Source organism: Zonotrichia albicollis, chromosome 27, assembly GCF_047830755.1.
Source record: "Zonotrichia albicollis isolate bZonAlb1 chromosome 27, bZonAlb1.hap1, whole genome shotgun sequence".
Lineage (NCBI taxonomy): Eukaryota > Metazoa > Chordata > Aves > Passeriformes > Passerellidae > Zonotrichia > Zonotrichia albicollis.
The window spans coordinates 5,837,461-5,859,203 of NC_133845.1; the positions used below are offsets into that span (position 1 = coordinate 5,837,461).

General features: G+C 46.1%; 1 protein-coding gene across 4 annotated transcripts in view; it reads left to right on the forward strand.

The window, feature by feature from the left end:
* Window positions 1–7,152: 7,152 nt before the first annotated feature.
* Window positions 7,153–21,743, forward strand: part of ZBTB44 (zinc finger and BTB domain containing 44) — a 40,565-nt gene continuing 25,974 nt past the window's right edge. For all 4 annotated transcript variants that reach the window (XM_074527895.1, XM_074527897.1, XM_074527898.1 and 1 more), the window contains exon 1: window positions 7,153–7,294. The gene's annotated coding sequence lies outside the window, so the exon portion shown is untranslated. The remainder of the gene's footprint in view (window positions 7,295–21,743) is intronic.

Below are 21,743 nucleotides of genomic sequence, written 5' to 3' on the forward strand. Positions count from 1 at the left end.
TACTAATAATAATAATAATAATGAGCCATAACATATGAACCATAAATTATATATATAATATATAGAACCATATAATATATTATGTATACTATGTATATATACATCATATATATTATATATGCATAATATATATTACACACATAGTATCACACTCTGTCAGAACTCTAACTGTATTATATATCTATATATACATAATCTGTTAGATATATACATGTTATATATCTACATAGAATTCTATTATATCTATTTATCATATTCTATCTATATATTCCACATAGAATCCTATTAGTCCATGATTATATTTATTATATGTATATGTAATATATTTTAGATTATACATTATATGTCATATATATTATATATATACATAATATATACATGCATATACATAATATATACATATATACTGTCATCGAATTTTATAACTATTACAATATGTAATAGATAATTATGACTAATCATTACATTCTAGATAATATATATTAATATATGTAATGGGTATATTATGTACCTATTATATATACATAATATGTATATACATATATATATACATAATAATATATATTATATATAATAATATATGCTCTATACAAACAATATAGACATAATACAAACACAGTATATTTATACATACATACAGAATACAAATCTGTTCATACATATAGATAATTTTGCTCTATACTAGGACAGACAGCCTGAACAGGACTTAACCAGACGGGATTCTGACTCCTTCACTTTACTGTGGGATAACCAGAGGCAGTGGAATTTGCTGCTTTGCTGCTCCATGTCAGGAGAAAATCAGGAGTTTCCAAAGAAAGTCGGCAGGGTGGAGTTAAAGCAGATTGACAGCCCTGGAGACCACAAGAGGCAGGAGGACGGAGAGGAAACAGCTCCTGCACCCTGATGGTAAATTCAGGAACAGGCAACAAGTCCCTGAGTGTGGGAGCAAAGCTGTTTTCCTCAGGAGCTGCTGGGTCAGGGAAGGAGAGCAGGGCTGTGCAGGGAAGGTGGCACTTGCTGTAGTTGTTAACGAGGAATCCTGCCAGGAGCAGGCTGCTGGCACTGCAGAATCTGCTCCAAGAGCTGCTGAAGCACAGGAAAACACATCCCACAGGCTGCAAAAGCAGGGTGAAGCAGCTCCCAGCCAGAAATGGCACCTTCTGGGCGCTTGGATGAGGTAAGCAAGGGAGAGATTCAAGGATTAAAGAAAGGGGCAGATCCCAGGGATGGATGGGAGGTACACCTGGGTGTTTACTGAATGTGTGGGAAAACAGAAATTCTGTTTAGATGGACAAAGGAGGCTTTAAGGGCATGGCACAACCTCCAGTCACTACCCTCATGCTGCAGACAGGAATTTTATTGAAAGCTCATTTATACCATCAAATTCCAGGAGGTTCAGGCCAGGAACTCCTGAGATCCCTCTATGTCCCTGTAAGAGAGCAGAAGTTGCGCAGAGCAGTTTTATCACTGAATCACTCAGGGTTTATGTTGGTGTTGCTCCATCTACATCCACAGTTCAATCCCAGAATATTGTAAAATGCATGTAAGAGCAAATCCCATCACTGGGCAAATAGCAGGAATCAGGATTTGGCATTTCTCAGCCTCTCACTGGGAAGCTGCAACTCGGTGGAAAAAGCAGTGTTGGAACCCAGGACATCCCTCTGGCTGCCCTGGATGGCTCCAGCCCTGCCAGGGGGCTCAGAGACCCTGGCACAGAGCACAAGATCCCTGTGCCTTTGATTTTGACCCATGGAAAAAATTACCAACCTTATATGAGGAATTACAAGACACAAAAGTTTAAGTAGAATGATAGTTAGTTTGTCACAGGGTGGAAAAGTAGAATTTTGGGGTTTTTAGATTGAGGGCTTGGGGTCCCAAGATGGAGGAATTTGGGGGTGCCTTGTCCTTCTTCTTTCTTCTTCTTCTTGGCCTCCATCTTCTGCTGTGATGGTGGCATTTTTAGATTGGTTTAGAGTAGAAGCTCACTGTCTAACATAGCTGATAGGTGTTGGGAAATTATTGTAAATAATGTACAGGTAGTTTTTAGTATAAAAAGATAACACCAGTGTGCCTCAGACTGACCTGCTGAACGGACCTCAGCAGGCCAGGCAAAGAATGTTAAAAATAACAGAAAATAAACAACCTTGAAAACCAGAACAGATGAATCCTGACTCCTTCTTTGCTTGCTGGGCTGGGAAAAGAGACTCTGCCACATCTTGGGGTCAGCCAGGACCACAGAGACCCCTGAGAACTCATTTAATAAAGGACAACCCAGTCACTGAGGAAATTAATCAACAGCTCCTCCTCTGGTTTTTCTCCTCCCTGGTCCTGGGAATCACTGTAAACCTCTGCAGGTACCCAGGGCTGATAAAATGTTGTTAATAAGGGAGAAGAAGCTGAGGGTTGAGGCAGGCTGGTTTTTCAATCAAGTCAGTTCATTTTGCATACACAGCACTAGACACTGAAATTCCCAAATTTCATAGTGCTTTTATAAAAGCTATCAATAAAAGGACTGAAGCAGTTCTCTTCCTACCTATATCACTTTTACCAGGGTTTAGCATGGCAAAAAGGAGAGAAATTTTTATAAATATGGTGTTCTGGAACCTGGTACTGTCTCAGAAAAATTATTTGGTTTATTTTCCAGTAGATCCTCAGATCCCCAGCTTTATGTGCAACATGTAGGAAAGGTTTCATGAATCAAACTTACCAGTTGGATGCTATTAGTGTCTATTCTTATCTTCCTGCACACAAAAATGACTACTTAATTACTGAATTAATTCTTTCAAAAGAAAATTAAGGCAGTTCTTTATTTTAGAATTTTATGGCTTACTTCCAGGTCACATGGAGCAGGTTTAAAGACTGTTGGTTTTGACAGTGAGGACACAACCATGCTAAATTTTACCTTTACTTAATTTTAATTTTGCTTAATTTTACTAAATTTTGCTTCAATTTTACTTAATTTTACTTAATTTTAATTAACAAATTTGTGCAGTTTAGACCCATTTTCCCTCCTGTGCAAAGCCCATCACCTGCTCAGAGCAAGTTTCAAGCTGGATAAAGCACACGTGACAACCCACAGCACTGAGAGGCTCTGCTGGGCTCACCTGACTCTTTATTTATGAAATTGGTACAAATCAGCATTTTAAGGCAATTTTTAAAGTTGCAACAACACATCTAGGGAAGTCAGCAAGAAAAGGCACATCAGATTCTGCATCTGCAGGCACCAGCACTGGCTCTCAGTTGACTAAAATCACTCATTCTACAATTTCACCATCAAAAAGCCCCTGATGGAGAATTTTCAGAGCTTTTTGAAGCTAAGGGATGGCAGCCTGAGGTTTTCTCCATAATCCTCTGTGATTCAGGAGTTACCATGGGTAGCCAGCAGCAGATTTCCTTGAAAGTTATGTCTCATTAAAGTGCAAACAGCACCTGCAGACACGTAATGAGCTGAAATTGGGGCCATTTTACTCCTGCTTTACACAGGAGTGGATTGCAAGGGGAGGCTGCATGTGTCAGGGTTGCAAGAGAGAACACAAAACCAGTAAGGGAAAGTGAAATGAGAATTAAGCAGAGTCCAAATCTGTGCTCTGGTTCTCCCCCAGCTGTGTAAGGAAACATCTAAAAGGATCTGAAAGGATCCCTGAGTTTTCACAACAGCACAAGGGGAGTTTGGGCCCTTTTTTTTTTTGCTGATGTAGCAGCGTGGCTTTTCCAGGGACAGGTTTTAAATTTTTTACTGCTGATTATCACTTTTGGACTGTGGCCTTCAATCTGTTTCCTGCTTCAATTTACTGAGAGCTCATCACCAAAAACAAACCCAAAGCAACAAAAAACCCATGCCATAAAACAATCCACAGAGGAAAGGGTTGTGTCCATCCTGTTTTAAAGCTGTGTTTACCCGAATTAGCGCAGATTTGGACCAAATTATCAGGGTGGATTAATTAGAGACTCATTAAAGTTGAGTGGTTGCAAACTGGTGGGTGGTTTGTGAGGCTTTGGGAGCTGGGGTACCTCATGTTTGGGCAGGGCAGAATGCCCTGATATTCCATAGATGGAGGATGCAGGAGCAGAGCATCCCAGTGCCTGGGGGAGGCACAGCTGGAGCATCCCAGTGCCCTGGTGTTGGGGAAGATGGAACAGGAAAGCCTTATCAATATGATTGTCTGGCAAAAGATTTGGAGAATATGGAAACTATAAGTGAGATTGAAATGAAAGCAAGCTTTGAGATCCCTCAGTTACTGCACAACTGGAAAACAATGGTGTGGCTGCTGAAGGTAATCCCCTTTTGATGGAACAACACCCTCTGCTTGCAGACAGGCCCAAGGGTCAGAGCAGACCCTACAGCTTGGCAGAAGGGGCCCAAAGAGGAGTTTTTGGGGTTTAAAATGTAACACAGGATGGTGATGTAATGATTCTTATAGGCTGTATGTAAATGCTGTAGGATTTGTATCTTGTACTAGATTGGTTGGTGAGAGTTAGGATATTCAATACAGAAGAAGATTTATTGTAACGGGAACCTCGCTCTCTTACCCTTTTATGCTCTTACCTTTTTTACTCCCTTACTCTCTTATGCTTTTACTCTCTTATACCCCTCTCTTCTCTCAGTCTGCTCTGAGCTGTGGCTGCAGCTCCCAGCAGGGCCCTTTGCAATAAACCCCAAGTTCCAGCCCTGGCTGCAGAGATCTCTCGTGTCTGTTCCACCTCCCTGATGCTCCCACACCCCGGGGGATTCACGGCCGGATCATCCCGGTGCCCCGGGGCAGCCCGTGCTGGGGGATGGTGTGAAAAACACGTTAATTTAACTCTCTTGGGAAAGTGTAAAAAGTTTAATAAAGGATAACAGCAGACAAGGACTATAGTGTAAAGGTTATTAGGGCCAGGTGCATCTTGGCACTCAGCTAACACTGCACTATCACTTTTGGGGATATTCTTTAAATATTTTTTTCTTTATACCAGCCTGTTGCATATTCATAGACCCTTATGCATAGTAAACTTTTTTCTCAAGCTAGTATACATATTCTAAGAACTGCTTAGCATGGCTCCTCCTTGGGTTTGCCTTTTTAGAGCATGTGTATTCCTTGGCTGCAGTTTTAGTCCTTTTTTTATTACTTCTAGTTTCTGGGTCTTGGTCCACATTGTCTTCAAATGGAGAGTGTTGGTAGATCTGGAGTAGGTGTTTTATGCTCATTGGGTGTGATCCCATCCCAGCAGGCCTTTTAACACAAGCAGCTATTTCACTGCTGTCTAAGCTTAATTACCAACAGAAATAAAAATGATATCTTTACAACAAAGTTAATTTAACACCACACACATACAGAATCCATTTTAATCTTCGTGAAAAGCCAGTATTAGAATGTGTATCTGTAACAGTGGGATGTGCAGCCAGGGGCATACACTCCCTAGTGCCTGCTGGCTGCACGTCCTGTGCCCCTCATTCTCCCCGTGCCCCTCGTTCCCCAGTGCCCCAATGGCACAAGGGGGGATCACTGGAGCCTCGTTCTCTGCCCGGTTCCTGGCACACCAGCACTCCATCCCCTCTCTGCTGGGTGCTCCAGGCCCTGCTCAGCCTCTGCCAGGCAGCACTCACACCCTGTTACCCCATTGGGAGGAACTGGGGCCCTGTTCTCCCCAAGCTGGGGGACACCAGAACCCAACTGGGGCACAGCAGGACCCTGATGGGTGCAGTAGGACCCCACTGGGCTTCACTAGAACCCCGTTTCTCCCTGTTGTGCTATAGCAGAACCCCATTTCCCCTGTTGGGATCCAGCAGGATCCCATTTGTCCCTGTTGGGGTTCACTAGAACCCCATCTCCCCACACTGGATGCAGCAGGACCCCACTGGGACACAGCAGGATCCCAATGGAGCTCACCAGGACCCCATTTCTCCCCACTGGGGTTCACTGGAACCCTGTTTGTCACCGTTGGGGATCACTAGAACCCCATTTCCCCGTGCTGGGTGCAGCAGGACCCTGTTTTTCCCTGCTAGGGTTCACTATCCTGTTTCTCCCCATTGCAGTGCACCAGAACCCTGTTTCCCCCCACTGGCATACAGCAGGACCACAGTGGGGTTCACCAGGATCCCATTTCTTCTCACTGGGATACAGCAGGACTCCATTTGTCCCCACTGGGAACCCCATTTCCTCAAGCTGGATGCACCAGCACCCCGTTTCCTCCTGTTGGGATGGAGCAAGACCCCACTGGCATTCACTAAGACCCGTTTCCCCTCACTGGGTGCAGTAGGACCCCATTAGGGCTCACCAGGCCCCCGTTTCCCCACGATGGGTGCACCAGGACCCCATTTCTCCCCGTTGGGATGCAGAAAGACCCCATTCCCCTGCTCTGGGGTTCACCAGGACCCCAATTCCCCGCGCTGGATGCAGCAGGACCCCGCTGGGGTTCACCAGGACCCCTTTTCTCCACGTTGCGGTGCAGCAAAAACCCCGCTTCTCCTCGCGCTGAGGTCCCCCAGAACCCCGTTTCCCGGGGCTGGGGTTCCCCGTTTCCCCTTTTCCGGTGCTCTCTCTCCTCACTGGAGTTCCCCGCTCCCTGTTCCCCATTACCCGTTTCCCGTTCCTCACTCTCACCCCGCTTCCCATTCCCCGTTCCCTGTTCCCGTTCTCTTTCTCCTTTCTGGGTTTCCCCGTTCCCGTTTCTCTGTCTCTCCGTTTCCCCGTTCCCGTTTCTCCCTCTCTCCTCGTTCCCCGTTCTCTCTGCCTCTCTCCCCGTGGGGGGCCGGGCTCCCCCTTCCCGTTTCTCTCTCTCCCCGTTCCCTGTTGTTTCCCCGTTGCCGTTTTTCTCTCTCTCTCCCGTTCCCGTTACTGGCTCCCCGTTTCCCCGTTATTTCTCCGTTTCTCTCTCTCTCTCTCCCCGCGGGGTGCCGGCTCCGCCGTTGCCGCCGCCGGGCTCTGTGTGCGCAGGCGCAGTGCCCCGCCCCCGCCGCCGCTCGCGGTGCATTGTGGGACACAAACAAAGTGCCCGGGCGGCGCGCGCGGGAGCTCGGACGGAGGCGCGCGCGCTGCCCCCTCCCCCCCGCGCCCCCCCCTTCCCCCGCGTGCACGCGCAGCGCGCGCGCCCCTCACGCCCCCTCGCGCGGGGGGGTCGCGCGCCCCCCGCTCTACCCCCCCCCCCCGCCCCCCCCCCTCCCCCGGGTTTCCCGCGCGCCGCCTGAGGGGGAGGCGGCGGCCTCCGCCCCCCCCTCCCCGACACCATCCCGGTCATCCCGCTCGTCCCGCCGCCTCCCGGCCCCGCCGTCATGGCCCCCAGATAGCGGCCCGGCCTCACCGACCGCCCGCAGGTAACCGGGGAGCGCGGCCGGGCCTGGAGCGGGAGGGGGCCGGTCGGTGGCGCGGCGGCCGCTGGTGCCCCTGGGGGGCGGGGGGCGGGATGGATCCGGCTCCGGCCCCTCTCCCTGCCTTTCAGACCCGTCCCGGCCCTTCCCGGCCCGTCCCTTCCCCCGTGTTTGCCGTGCGTGCCCCGGGGCTGCGCTCTCCCCCCCGGGGGATCCCATTGCGCGGTGCACCGCCGCGGTGTCCCCCTCCCGCGGGGCCGTGTCAGCCCCGCGCCTCGCCGAGGGTTCCCGGCCGGGGGTGTCTCCTGAGGGTGTCACCTTTCTCCGGGGGTGTCCCTGTCCCTTGTGCCGGTGCTTGGGGGTGCCGCCTCCCTCTGGGATGCCCCGCGTTTCGTTGTTCGGGGTGTCCCGTGCCTCGTGTCTCGGTGTTCGGGGTTCTCTCCCCTCCAGGGTTGTCCCCGGCCCCGGAGCTGCGGGTGCACACGGGAGTCTGGACTTCCGAGGGCTGTGGGGGGAACTTGTGTTGTTTCCTGCATCCCAACGGGATACCTGCTGCCTCCAGTGCCGGCTTGTGGGAGGAAATAGAGGGATTCCCACTAGCCGTGAGGCAGAGCTGCTGTCCCTTTGTTGTTGTTTGTTTTTTCCCTACCACAGCCCCTTCTGCACATTCCTCAGGGTCCATCTGCCAGGGTCTGCTGTGCTGCCTCTCTGTCCCCGCACCGTGAGGGTGGCACAGTGCTCATCTGCCAGGAACTGCTTCGTGTTTTTCTGCTCTCCTTCCATCTCTCCAGAGTCATTTTCCTATAGAAACACAATCAGCAGATTCTGGGAGGGTATCATGTGTTTCTTGCTTGCCAAAAGCCTGTTGTCTCCTGTAACGCACAAGGGTACTGGTGCCTCCCAAACTCTGCTCTACCTGTTTCAATGGGGTCAAGCACAGCCTGGTAAATCCCACACCTCAGGGGGCTGCAGGAGCTGCTGAGGTTTTCCCCACCCACGAAGACACATCCTCCTGCAGAGCCTGAGGGATGAGTCCTGCAGCCCATCTCGTGGTGTGCAGCCTGCTGTGCCCACTGCTGAGGGCTGTGTCCCCTCCTCCACACTCACCGCTGATTTCCTGCCAAGGGCCTGCATCCTGTCCTGGCTGTGTGTGCACCCCCAGGGCAGGTGCAGGGTTTGCTGAGGATTCCTCATGCTTCTGGAGGTTTCCACCCTGAGTCCTTTCACACCTTGGATGTTCCCACAGATTCCTGTGCTTGCTCCCATCACCTCCAGGGTCTGCCCTGTTCCCATCTCTGCTCTCTTCTTGCCTGCCTGTTACATCTTCCATGGCTGAAACTTCTCCCTTTTCCTTCCTGGGCCCAGCTGATCATGCAGTGGGAGACTCAGCTTAATCCTACCTTGGTTTTTGCTTTAACTTTGGGGTTTTCTTTGCTGAGTAAAATCAAGTAGTGTGTGTTCTATCAGCACATCCCATCACTCTAAAATACCATCACTTTCTCTTTTTCTGGTCATATAAATAATTTTATATATTCCAGTGGCTGAAGAGTTTCCAGGCAAGCAGGAAAGTGACTTTTGATAAGGCCATGGAGTGACAGGATGAGGGGGAATGGCTTCAAATGACAGAGAGCAGGATTAGATGGGAGATTGGGAGGGAATTGTTCCCTGTGAGGGTGGGCAGGCCCTGGCACAGGGTGCCCAGAGCAGCTGTGGCTGCCCCATCCCTGGGACCATTCTGGGCCAGGTTGGACAGGGCTTGGAGCAGCCTGGGACAGTGGAAAGTGTCCCCTGGGTTAGTGGAAGGTGTCCCTGCCCATGGCAGGGGAGTTGGATGTGCTCTTTAAGGTCCCTTCCAACCCAAACCATTCTCTGATGTTTCTAGAATCATTGTTGTCCTCTGGGTTTGCCATACCCCCATGGGGAGTTTCTCAGTTTTCCTAGTCACACATTTGCCCCTGCTTTATTTCTGTGCTTTTGCCTGATACAAGGCTTTTCCTTTCCCTTTTAAATTTTTTTATTTTATTTATTCTTGGGGTGTATCCACCAGGTATCCTCATGGCAGCTCTTCCTGAGCTAGAGGTCACTCAGTTGAGCTGGTTCCTGGCTCTGAGCTGGACCTTTCCACAGCTGAGGTGGTGATGATGTGTCACATGTGGCACTGCTGTGGACCCTGCAGGGTGATGTGAGTGAGTCCTGTCACAGAGCAGCAGCCAGGACTCTCAGGGTTTGGGATTTCAATGTGTTTTCTCCTGCTGCAGCCTGATGTGTGCACATGGTGCAGATCGCAGGTGTGATGAGCCTGCAGACCTTGCCTGGCTTTCAGTGCAGCAGTTTGCAGCTCAGACTCAGCTCTCCAGTGTAAATGCCTCCATTGATGTCCAGCTGTTTACTCCAGGAACCAGCTACAACGCTCCAAGTGCCTCTCCCTTGGGACTGCTTCTCTTTAGACAGCTGGTTTTAATCCAGAGCTGACACTCCAGCAGTCTCTTTCCATGGGAAGGGAATTTGCAGCCCCACTTCAGTCTCCCAGGTGGATGATGCATGGATGCTGAGGGAGGACCATGCTTGGGAGCTTTTGTGTACAGGGTGAGGGAATTCTGTCTCTGACTGTGAGGTTTGAGGGGAGACACTGTGCTTACATATTCCTTCTGCAGTGTGTAAGAGGAGTAGTCAGAGTGACTACTGTGTGAAAACTGAGTCCTTGCCATGCTTGTTGCAACAGGAGGGTGCACAGAATACTTCCACTTCCACAGAATACCCTGTGAGGAGTCCCTCAACCTGTACAAAAATCACACCTGGCTTCTGGGGGTTTTTTTTGTTTCTTTTTAAACTGTAATCTCATTGAATCCCTCATACTTTTTGTATTTTGTTTTGCATCAGCACCTCATTTATAATTTTACAAGTCTCAGTTTTCTCTCTGGGTTCTTTTCCTGTCCCAAGCTGCATTATCCCATTCTGTTTAGTACACAGGCAGCTCTTCATCACTTGGGTTTTCTTTTTCTTTAAGCTCTGCTCTTGTTTTGAGGTGACTTGGCCACAATCATAAACTGGCACTTTCCAAAGGGGTGCTTTCATTGTGAGGTGTTGGTGGAGAATTGTGCTGCTCAGAGGATCTACAGCAAAACAGCTTCCCCCTGTCTGAGGCTGAGCAACCCCCCCAGATGTGGGGTTTGGTTGGGTTTGGTTGTATCCCACAATGTGCTGGAAGGAGATTTTGTGTCTTTATGGCCTTTCTGTGGATGGCTGTGTGGTGTTTGTATGGCCAGCAGCGAGCCTTGGCTCCTCACACCTGTGTGGGGTATTTCACATCAGTGTTTCACTGGCCTCACCCATTCCAGCTGCTAAACTTGAGCTTTGAGAACATCTGAGTGTGTTCCTAGGAGAACATCTGGTGATATCTGTAGCTTCACTCCTTTTTTAAAGAAAAAGAAAAGAAAATCAAGCTGTGAGAAAGAAAATCAAGCTGTGAGAAAGCAGTGGTGCTTTTGCTGGCATGTGACGAGGAAGGAGATGTCCCCTGACGTAGAAGGGATTGTCTGTTGACATTCTTCTCCCTCTCCCAGTTAGAAGTAGGTTATCCCTGCTCAAATTATGCAACTGTGCAGACAGCCAGACTTCAGGAATTCCAAATACTTCAATGTGTCAAGTGCTGACTTGGAAATGAAATGCCACGGTTGCAGAGCGTGTTCACAGTCTGGCGCTCGCAATCCGACATCGAGCTTGGAACCGCGTGTGGCTGAGAAGGGGCAGCAACTTCATTGCTTGTTTCTTCCAAAAGTGTGGGGGGAGAGCTGCCTCTACCTGTGACACTGTTTCCATATGGAAGCAGAAAAAAAACCTGCTGAAAACATTGATTTGTGTAACAAATTGAAATGCTTCCTTCTCTGGCCGTGGTGTTGCAGTTTTCAGCATCTAGATCAAATGAAAGAGTTGTGTGCTTATTGCTAAGTAAACACAGGAGTCCATCACTCTCCTTGCCTTGCAGAGCAAATTGATTCTTCTCATGGTTTCACTGGATGAAAGCAGGTGTCTGGGACTGCTTTGTGCAAGGTGCTGAAATGAAATGGTGGTGGTAGGAAATGAGCTGCAAACCTGATAAAATGGGGTGACAGGAAATGGAAACGCTCAGCATTTCATTCAATTCTTACATTCCATTTAATCAAGTGAAGGGAGTGACTTAAACTGTGCATTATTTGTAAATAACGTGTTCTTAATGCCTTCCACTTCAGAGCTGGGGAAATCATCATTTCACAGGAGCACACTGAGCAGAGCATGTGAACAATGGGATAAGAAGTGCTGCAGAAAGTGTGCTGGGCTCAGCATGTGGTCTGTGACAGTGGCCAGCAGGAAATCATTAGGGGAGAGTGGAGCAGCAGCCCCAGCTCGGGTTTGAGGTGATCTGAGCCTGCTGGACCTGTCCTTGAGGGCATTGCTGAAACATTTCCAACACTTTGCACCTGCAGCTTCCACAGAATGCCCTGTGAGAGTCCCTCAACCTGTACAAAAACCACACCTGGCTTCTGGGGGTTTTTTTGTTTCTTTTTAAACTGTAATCTCATTGAATCCCTCATACTTTTTGTATTTTGTTTTGCATCAGCACCTCATTTATAATTTTACAATATATATATATTATATACATATATAATTTTACAAGTCTCACTTTTCTCTCTGGGTTCTTTTTAGTTCTGTTTAGTACACAGGCAGCTCTTCATCACTTGGGTTTTATTTTTCTTTAAGCTCTGCTGTTGTTTTGAGGTGATTTGGCCACAATTTGTTTGCTTGCTTTACCCAAGAAGCCTGAATGAAGAGAGATGTGCTGTCTAATAAAGGGATACTTTGTAGCTCCTCTGTGATAATTTTATAAACATTTACTGTGTGTAATGTTTTACATTCCAAGTGCAAATGAACACAGTAATCATAGTGAGAGATATTGTAGTGGAAATACAGATACTGAGGAAGATCTGAGTTTATAAATACAGTACAGATGGCCCTTGATAAGGCATTTTGTATTTGGATATTACCAAGAGAGCAGTATGGAAAAAACTGCACTTGTGGTGGATACTTGCCAGAGTTAAGTTGGAAGGCACTGGAAGCATGAAGATGCCATGTCCTGTGGAGACCTGAGTCCCAGAAATGACTTTTGGGATATCTGCTGGGTTAAGGGACACATTGCTCCTTTATTAGGGACAGATATTGACAGTGTTGAAGCTCCTGCAGTTTTCTTTCAATATCTTGGGTTTTTTTTTTAAAAAAAAAAAACAATACTCTGTTTTGAAATACCTACTGTGAGAAGTTTCTGTAAAATGTCAGTAAAGATGGTGGACCCACAAAACTCCTATGCCCAGCACAAACTGTGGATGTGGCCATACAAGGGCAGACAGCTCCAGCCTGTGGAGTTGCTGCTCACCTGATAAGGTGATTTGTGGATAAATCCAAGCCCTTGTAGCTTCTGGAGCCAAGAAGAACTCCTTTGAGGCATTTCTCTGCATAAATGAGTCATTAGGAAAATAAAGGTACACGTAGTGCTGAAAGGGTGATGACACAACCACATTCCTGCCTTGCTTGAACTTGTTGAGGATTCTTTTGGAGCTGCTGCTGTTGATGTGTCTGTGACACCCTGGCTGGGTCAGCAGTGCCTGTTCCCTCCTTGGATCTCTCACCATCCGAGATTTTGCCTTGATCTCTCCCTCCTCCTCTTTACTGAGCTTTTTCCTCAGTGTTGCTTCCAGCACTGGGGGTGTTTATGGGGCTGCTGTGCTTCAGGGACAGTTCAGCTATGCATTGCCTTTCAGAAAAAAAATATCATTTATTATAGTTAATGTGGATTTCATGAGGGTGTAATGCTTCCTGCAATAAAAGTGAGAGAGAAAAGCTGTCATTTTCTGTAATAAACCTGAATATTTCAAACAACCAGTCAGCTGACAGGTAAGCTTTGTGCTCAACTAGTAAAAACTAGCACTTAGCCAAATTTGGTTGTGACAGAGCTTCTGTTTGTGCTGTGCCCTCCGGTCTCTTATTTCTGTCAAATAAGAAATAAAAAAGAGAAATAAGGGAGTGATTTCCAGGGATAGGGGGGAGCACATGGTTTGGGGGATAGCTGAAAGCAGGCACTCTGCACTTTGGCTGCTTTTCTGATTTTGCCTTGGAGGAAAAGAAAAAAATAATATGTGGGGACCAACAGATGGGAGAGTTTTGTTATTTTTGTTATTTTTGTCTTTTTGACCCTTTCAGGGATCCAGAGGAGTAGTGCTACCAAAACAATCTTGAGCCATGCTGCTTTGCTGGGCCATTTTTTTTCCTGAGATTTCTTCCACATGCCATCACCAGAAAGGGCTTGGAAATTCTTGGGTTTGTGACTAATTTGAGAGGCTGGCTTGAGTCGTTTTCTTCATGGATGTTTTTCCTGACTTCTTGTTGATATGCTTGCAGAGCTTCAGAAAGTGAAGGCTCAAATGCTGTGGGTAGCCATGGTAAAAGAAGAAAAAATAGATTTCTGGAATTAGTTTAAATGAGCAGGTTGCTGCAGTTGCTGCCACGTGCAAATGGAAGTAATATATGGACATTTTTTGGCAATTTGCAGTGCTTAGAAAATTTAATATTCAGTTGGGGGTTTTTGTACTGTTGTTAAAGAGCAAGGACTATAAAACTGCAGCCTTGCTTTTTATTGCACTGAGTGGGAAATGATCATCTAACAGCTTCTGTACACTAAGAAATTTGGGAAAAACTTCACCTGAATTTGCATGGAGCAAAAGGATAAAAAAGTTCCTGAGATCCCATAAAATTATGCATGAGCAGTGCCATGGAAAGCGTGGTTAAATGTGAATGTAAATGTGCCTTAGGGCTGTAACACATCAGCCCATTCACTGGGAGCTGATTTCATTCTCAGGCACTTCCCTGCATAAGGATATGATGAGGACTCTGTTCACTTGTTGCTTTTATTCTACCAAAAAAAAAACCCAAAAAACAAAAAAATGGAGGTTTGTTTCATATGTTGATAGCACTTTTAGTAGTTTGATCATGTGTTTTTTGGGGAATTGGTGAAAACCAAAAGTAGGGTAGTGAGTCTGCTGTGAGATATCCCAAAACACTCTGTGGAGTGAAGTTCACACATTAATTTTTATGATGAGAATGAAGGTAATTCAGTGTGGAACAAGACTTTTCACAGTTCCTGCTCATATTGTTAAACAAGCCTCAGTCTTAAGGGCTGTCAGAAAATTGCTTTTATGTGCTGTAAGGAATGCTAACGTGAGATTCCTTCAGTGCAGAGGCTGGGGAAGGTGGCATTTATCTGGTTTGCTTATTCAACCATGTGAAAGCTATATTAGGCACATAAACTTTCTGCACTACCCTGCAGCTTCAAAAAAGCAACAAGTTAAATCTGGGCCCTTTGAAGTAGTGAATAGTAACATTCTGTTCTCCAGAAGTGATGACTTCAAATGATCACACCAAAACTCCCAAAGCTGTCATGGCTGAGGAAAACAAGACAATTCTCCTCAGATAAATCTTATTTCAGTGTATCCCTGTTGCATGAAACGTGGGTTTTGTTGGAGCCAGCAAACCTCAGTTATGCAGAGAGGCTTAAAAAAGGACATAGAGCTTCTTTATCTGGAAATGATCTCAGGAAACATTTCACTGTTGCAGAAATGTGGCATCAGATCAGTTCCAGCAGCAGGCACTACTGTCCTGCCCTGATTACTGTAATCTGTGTTTTTAATTAGATGCTGAGATGAGGAGCTGTTGTGCTGCTCAGTGCCCTCAGTGCTCCCTGGCAGCTCTGCCTGCCCCAGGGTCCTGCTGGAGGAAGATGCTCTGAGGAGATCTGAGCACACTTTGCTTTGCAGACACGTGAAGGGACAGCTGCAGAGAAGGAAAATACACCAAAACTCCTTCTTGGGACTCTTTCAGGAGGTTAAAATAGATATTGGCAAATAGCTGGCAAGAACTCAGGCACTGCAGCAGTTCTGTGTGCCTTTCACTGAGCTGTTCATTTCATGGAACAGTATGGAGATCTTGCTCCAAAGTCACTTTTAACTCATTAGCTTCCAGTTCACAGCTCCCTAATGTACCATGTCAAATATTAAATTCATTCTGTTGGATTTCCCATGAATTTCATTCTGTTCCTGGGATTCCAGGTCTCAATCTTTTGTTTTTGTGTTGTGCTGATGATACACCTTAACCTTTTGATCAGCATTTTCTGAGCCAGTGTCTTGGAGATCTTGGCTGAAATGAGTAATTGTGTCACTCCATAGGTGAATCCTTCAGTCTGTTCTCCAAGTACATGAATTATACATACATAGGGGTTGATTAGGGACAAGAATAAATCTAGAAATGTCACTTTCATGAGGAAAGGACAAGCTAGAGCTGCAAAATCTGCTGTAAGTATGTGGCTCTTTACCTTCAGTTTGTCTGTTCATCTGTGTGTTTGCACTAACAGCTCTGTTTGTCATGTTAGTCAAACATTTAATGAAGTTCTCATCGTAGCTGGTGTTTCCTCTTTCTCTGAAAAATACATTTTCAATTCAGCTTGAGACACTTTACCTTCAGTAAACACAGGTGGTATCCCAATTTCTGTTTGTTTTCTTGTTCCTCATTCTTTTTTTCTTCAGTTTGTTTTCATTTGGCTGGATTTGTTCACTTGTATACAAACACCTGCAATCGTGTATCTTTGAGAGATGAAAACATCTCTGTATTTTTTAATAATCAGCCCTTGTACACTAAATATTTGAGAGATGAAATTACCATAGTGCTAATGTTGCCAAGCTTATTTGCAGGTGCACAAAATGAGACATTTTTGTGGTGCACTGCCACCTTTTCCCTGGGAATTAAAGTGTCACTATTTAATCACAGCACTGATGGAAACACTTTTAGACTGGCTTCTAATGAAAGGAGTGGTAAGATGTTTTACACACCTACAACATGACATTTAATCTGCAGGTTTGATCTGTGCCAGGAGTTGTAGCTATGCTTTAATCTTGCAGCATTAATCCAGCACACTCAGTGCCTGATTCCAGAGCCCCAGGTCGGCTCTCAGGGATTCCCAAGCGTTTGCCTGACAAACTCTTGCCAGCTCCCAGCTTTTCCCATCACTCAGGGGGCTCTGTGCTCAGCCATGGCCATTTTCAGAGCTCTGCAGATCAATTCCCATTGCCCTGAAGCCAACAGGAGCATTTAGCAGTTGGAACTTCACTGTGGACAACTTAACTTGCAGCCCTGTGACATTTCTGTGACAGTTCCTAATGTCCCCATTTATCTGTGTATGGGTTTGATCAGCTGCAGAGAGCACAGCTCTCATTTGCTGAGACATAACTGATGTGCAACTCCTGCCATAAAAATTAAAAAGAGAGAATTGAAGTAGGATTGAACTCTCCTGCCAGAGAGACAGCACAAAGTCTTGCAGGCCCCTTGCTGTAGGCCATACATAAGGGACAAGATTAGGGACAATGATTAGGGACAAGAATCAATGCAGAAGTGTCCCTTTCATGAGGAAATGACAAGCCAGAGCTGCATGAGAATCTGCTGCAAGTATGGGCTGCTGGTGGAGTTAATGAACGTGGCCTTGGAATGTGTAATTATTACAGTCAGGCAGATGAGTGCTTCATTCTGCCAGATGGGAGAGCTCCACTCTGAGCTGCAGGACAAGCCTGGGGGTTTCAAACAGATTCACTCTGCAGAAACACTCTGGGAGCTGCATCAGCCCAGATTGGTAAGTTCTGTTCTTGTTCTGTTCCATCACTGGGAAGTTTCTGGAGGTTTGTGGATCCCTCTGAGCAGCAGGTTTGGCTTGGTTTGGATTCTCACATCCCCATCCTGAGCTGTGTGCTGGGCTCTGCTCTGCAGGCTGCACTTCTGCTCCTCTCACACTGACAGAGCACAACTGCTGAATTTTTACATCCAATTTCCTAATTCCCATGCAAATGACTGGTCAGGAAAACAAATAAAAATCCCTGAGACACCTTGTGCTTCACCTTCCATGCAGAAACAGCAACTCCTGAAAAATAGTGATGCTTTAACTAATGGTTTCCAGCTTTTTCCTTGCTGTGACCTCATAGTACAGGAACAGCTCTGTGATATGTTTGTGTTGGTTTTAATATTCTAAAATAAAAGTAGCAGAGACATATATACCTCTTTTACATCACAGTAAATGTTTGGGTTTTTTTTTAAATTTTTACTCAGGCAGTCTGGTGACATGAGGAAGACTTTGGTCATCTCATTTTGGAATCTATAAACCTTTTCTTGGAGTTTTATAGTTTTGAGTGAGGACAGCTGAGATATTTGGAATTAAGCAAATATTGCTTTAACAGCAGTCATTGTGCTTAATATCCATGGTGTAAAAATAAAAAAATCTGCAAAATCATAGAGGAACAGGAAGTACACAGAGAGGAAGAGGAAGTGCACCTTACACAAGGTGTTGGTTGTCCATCTTTTGGCCAGGAAAGTTAAAACCAAGTGCCAGGAAGGTGTAGAAGTGGATTGCAAGGATGGTGCAGTGTCTGACCATACCCCACCCCTTGCTGCTGGTAAGAATTAAAACAGAATGCCAAAGCAGGATATAGGAATATGCATTGAGAAGTTCATTAGATGAACTTTTTTCAAGAAGCTGGCAGTGATGAAGGCATTGTTGCCAAAAGCAGAGGCTGGTTCTGAGTGATGAATGGCAGGGGTGAGGTGTGAGCTCCTGCATCCAACACTGAGCTAAAGTTCCACTCATGCAAACCAGCCTGAGGTAATCTGTGCTCTTCTGCTTGGGGAGAGTCTGTTGGTGCTGTTCCCTTCAAATGTGGATGTAAATGTTTTCTAATTTTATCCTTTCAGAAGTGTTCTGTTTGCAGCTGACATCCCATCTCCACTTTACAATAAAACCATTTTGTAGAGCAAATTGATGGGTTTGGCACCCCACTACTTGTCTGAATGCCTTCAGCAGCCCTGAGAATTAAAATGCACCTAGTAGATTTGCATCATGCAAATGCATTTTTCCATGATCTGAGTCAGTTTTTTCCTATCCCATGAAAGATTAATGTTTTTGATAGCAGTGAGGGTGTGAGTCAGAGCTGGAGCTGTGAGCTGGGGCTCTGCCATGGCTGCACACATCTGCTTTCTCCTTGGGCCATGCTACAGTCAAAGCTTTTGTTTTCTGTTATTGCAGGGTTTCATTTGGGGGAAACTGCAGAGATCTGTTAGGAATATGAAACATGTATTTTATGGACACCCTGCCTTTTTCCTGAATAATTATTTTGGAACAGGAGCTGTTGGATGCTTTTCACCTTGTCCTTTGCAGATAAACATTGTTCCTGGTCTGTTGGAGGACTTACAGTAAAGAAATATTCTGTGCTTTTGCCTTTACCTCTTTCCTGCCCTGAGGAAAGAGGTAAAGGCAAAAGCAAAGAATTTTGCCTTTGGCAGAAGGCAAAAGCACAGAATTTTGGTACCTTGCTTGCTACCAAAAATGGTGGTGGGCCCTCAGCTCAGCATTTCCAGATGTGCAAATCTTCTCAGCAATTCCTTGTGAAGAGTTGCAACCTTGCTGTGTTGACTTTGTGAACCTCAGCTCTTGGAGCACTCAGGAGAAACTTCCCTAAATGTTTATAAATCCATTTAAAATTGGGGAAGGAGAGTAGCTTATGGAAGAGATAAACATTCAGAGCCTCTGATAATTGTTATTTATAGGTTATTTACATTGACCAGGACCAGTTTAAACCATGGCTGCTTCCTCACAATGTTTTCCTCTCCTTCCATGGAGCTGATTCTGGAGTGCTGCCTGCCGCCCTTCAGCAGCAGCTTCTGCTGGGCTGTACCTACAATTTAGGAAGATCTAAATTCTAGAATTTGGAAAGTCTCTTTGCAAGGAGGTTTTTTGAGGAAGAGGTGGCTGCTTATGGACCAATTTGCCACTGTAGCATCCTTGGAAACTAAAAAAAAAAACATAAATGAAAAATTAAGTGTGGGATAAAGGAAGAGGCTTGTAGATGAGTACAGAGCACCCAACAAATGCTCTCTGTGAGCATTTGGTCATGAAGTCAGTGGCCTCAACAGCTCTGGCACATGAATTTGGCAACAGTGGTGTGCCAAAACCCAATCTTTACAGAATGTGTGGTCCTGTGAAGTGCAGCGTTTTTGGAGTGCATTGGGAAAGCACAACACACTCCTGAGATGCCTTCTGCTGGGAAGGGGAGTATTGGCTGCTCACAATAAATAAGGGGTTGTGGTATTTCAGCTTTCATGTGAAATTGCTCTTCCATTCCAGCTCCCAAGTGGAGCTCTCTGAGTTCCTTCCTGCCATCAGCCCCTCTGGGTGGGCACACAGATCCTGCCAGGGATGGGAGGGTTCAGTGTGCAGCTGGAGCCCTGGCCAGGAACAAACCAGCTCCAAACTCTTTAAAACAGAAAGTGCCTGAGCATTGTCCAAAGCTGGGAGGAGAGGGACACAGGGCAGTGTCCTGGGATATTCCAGTGAAATGCTTTGGACACTCTGAGAGGGCAAGGACTGAGCAGGCCCAGCACTGAGCGCTCCCTGGGTTGTTTGCAGGCTGTGCCATCCCCTCACCCAGCACAGGCTGTGCCATCCCCTCACCCAGCACAGGCTGTGCCATCCCCTCACCCAGCACAGGCTGTGCCATCCCCTCACCCAGCACAGGCTGTGCCATCCCCTCACCCAGCACAGGCTGTGCCATCCCCTCACCCAGCACAGGCTGTGCCATCCCCTCACCCAGCACAGGCTGTGCCATCCCCTCACCCAGCACAGGCTGTGCCATCCCCTCACCCAGCACAGGCTGTGCCATCCCCTCACCCAGCACAGGCTGCAGCTCGGCATCTCTCAGGTTGAGCACAGCGGGGTTTGTGCAGCAGCTCCTCAACACTGGCTCCTTTGTGCACTCTCAGTTTGGAATCTGCTGTCCTGGAGGAAATGGAACTTCTCAAACCCAGCATACTTCCCAGAATGGGTCATTTCCCTGGTCCACTCACCCACTGCAGCCAAAGGTTACAGGTTTGCATTCCAGGGATTCCACAGTGAATGTTCCACACTGATGTCATTTTGAGCACAGAAACCTCTGTTTGCCTCTTTTACATGAATTCTGTCAGGTTTGGCAGTGCTGGCGTGAGGTCAAGCTGGGGTCACTAACCTGAGTTAAAATATGATTTAAAATAAAGTTTAAAAAATGCTGTTGATTGATTTGAAACTAGGATGGTGTGGGAGCTCTGGCCTGCAGTTTTGTGAAGTGAACCAGGACAAGATTTATAATGGAGATAGCACCTTTTACTAGGCCAGCTGCTGCTGGGGAAACAGATGTGGGTTTAGATAGAGATAGAAACAGAAATAGCAGACTTGTAGTTCATTCTGATTGAAGCAGTTGTTCTGACTCAATTATGAACTTAATTATACTTAATTATACTAACCAGTTAATTTGAGGGCGTGAGGGGTGCTGGTACCTGTGTACCTCAGTGAGATGACAGAGATAAAATGCTCCAGGTCTCATGTTTATCCCCGTGGAAGGTTTGGCTGTGTCTGAGCTGCTGCTGATGGAATGCTGCTCTAACCACTGCCCAAGGAGTGATCAGCATTCAAAATAAATAATCATGCAAAAAACCAACCAAAGATCTGATTTACACCATGGGCTCACCTCACAGTTTGATGAATGTATCTGAGGGCTTGGTGAGCACCAGGGTGGGAATTTCTTGTTTGTTTTTGAGGAGCTAATTGCTATAAAGTGATATAAAGTCTGTTGGTTTCAGTGTTCAGAAAAAGCTGCTGTTTTCATGCTGTGAGTTGCCACAAATCAGGATAGGGAGGTTAAAGGTAGGGTGGTGGTTTTGTGGTGCTAAAAATGACTTCTGTTTTGAAATGATATGACTAAGTGAGAAACTGAATGCAGACAGCTCCCTGAGTTTGCTTCACTGACTTCTAAAATATTATTATAGATACCATGTTTGAAACCCAATCACATCAGGCAGCAGGTAAATAAGGAGCTAAATTTTGTGTACATGGAAGTTAATAGGTCACATAAGCAATATTTTTGAATTCCAATATAGTTTCTTTTCCATTCACAGTTTCATTACATTATAACATTACACTTACAGTGTACAGTTTCATCTTTGCTGTTTCTAAGCTCGGAAACTTGACACCTGTTGAATCCCAGAACAGTGGATGTGCTGTGGTAGCAGTTGCTAAAACTTGCATTTCAGTAGCCTTGAAAAGTGAGAATGAGCTGAGTTACTCCAAACTACTTAAAGGTCAGCTCTTCATTTGTGCCCCTAAGTGTTAAAAAAAATAACAACTAATTCTCAAATGAATTGTACAAATCCTTTGGTACAGTAGCACTTCCCTTCAGACTGCTTTTGGCTAACAGTGGATAAAATTGTCCTTGCTCTGGAAGCCCTGAAGTGCTCACATTTGAATTCTCACCTTGTTCAGGGATGGATGCTGTGATGGTGATTCCTCACATGTTTCCAGGGCAGGAAT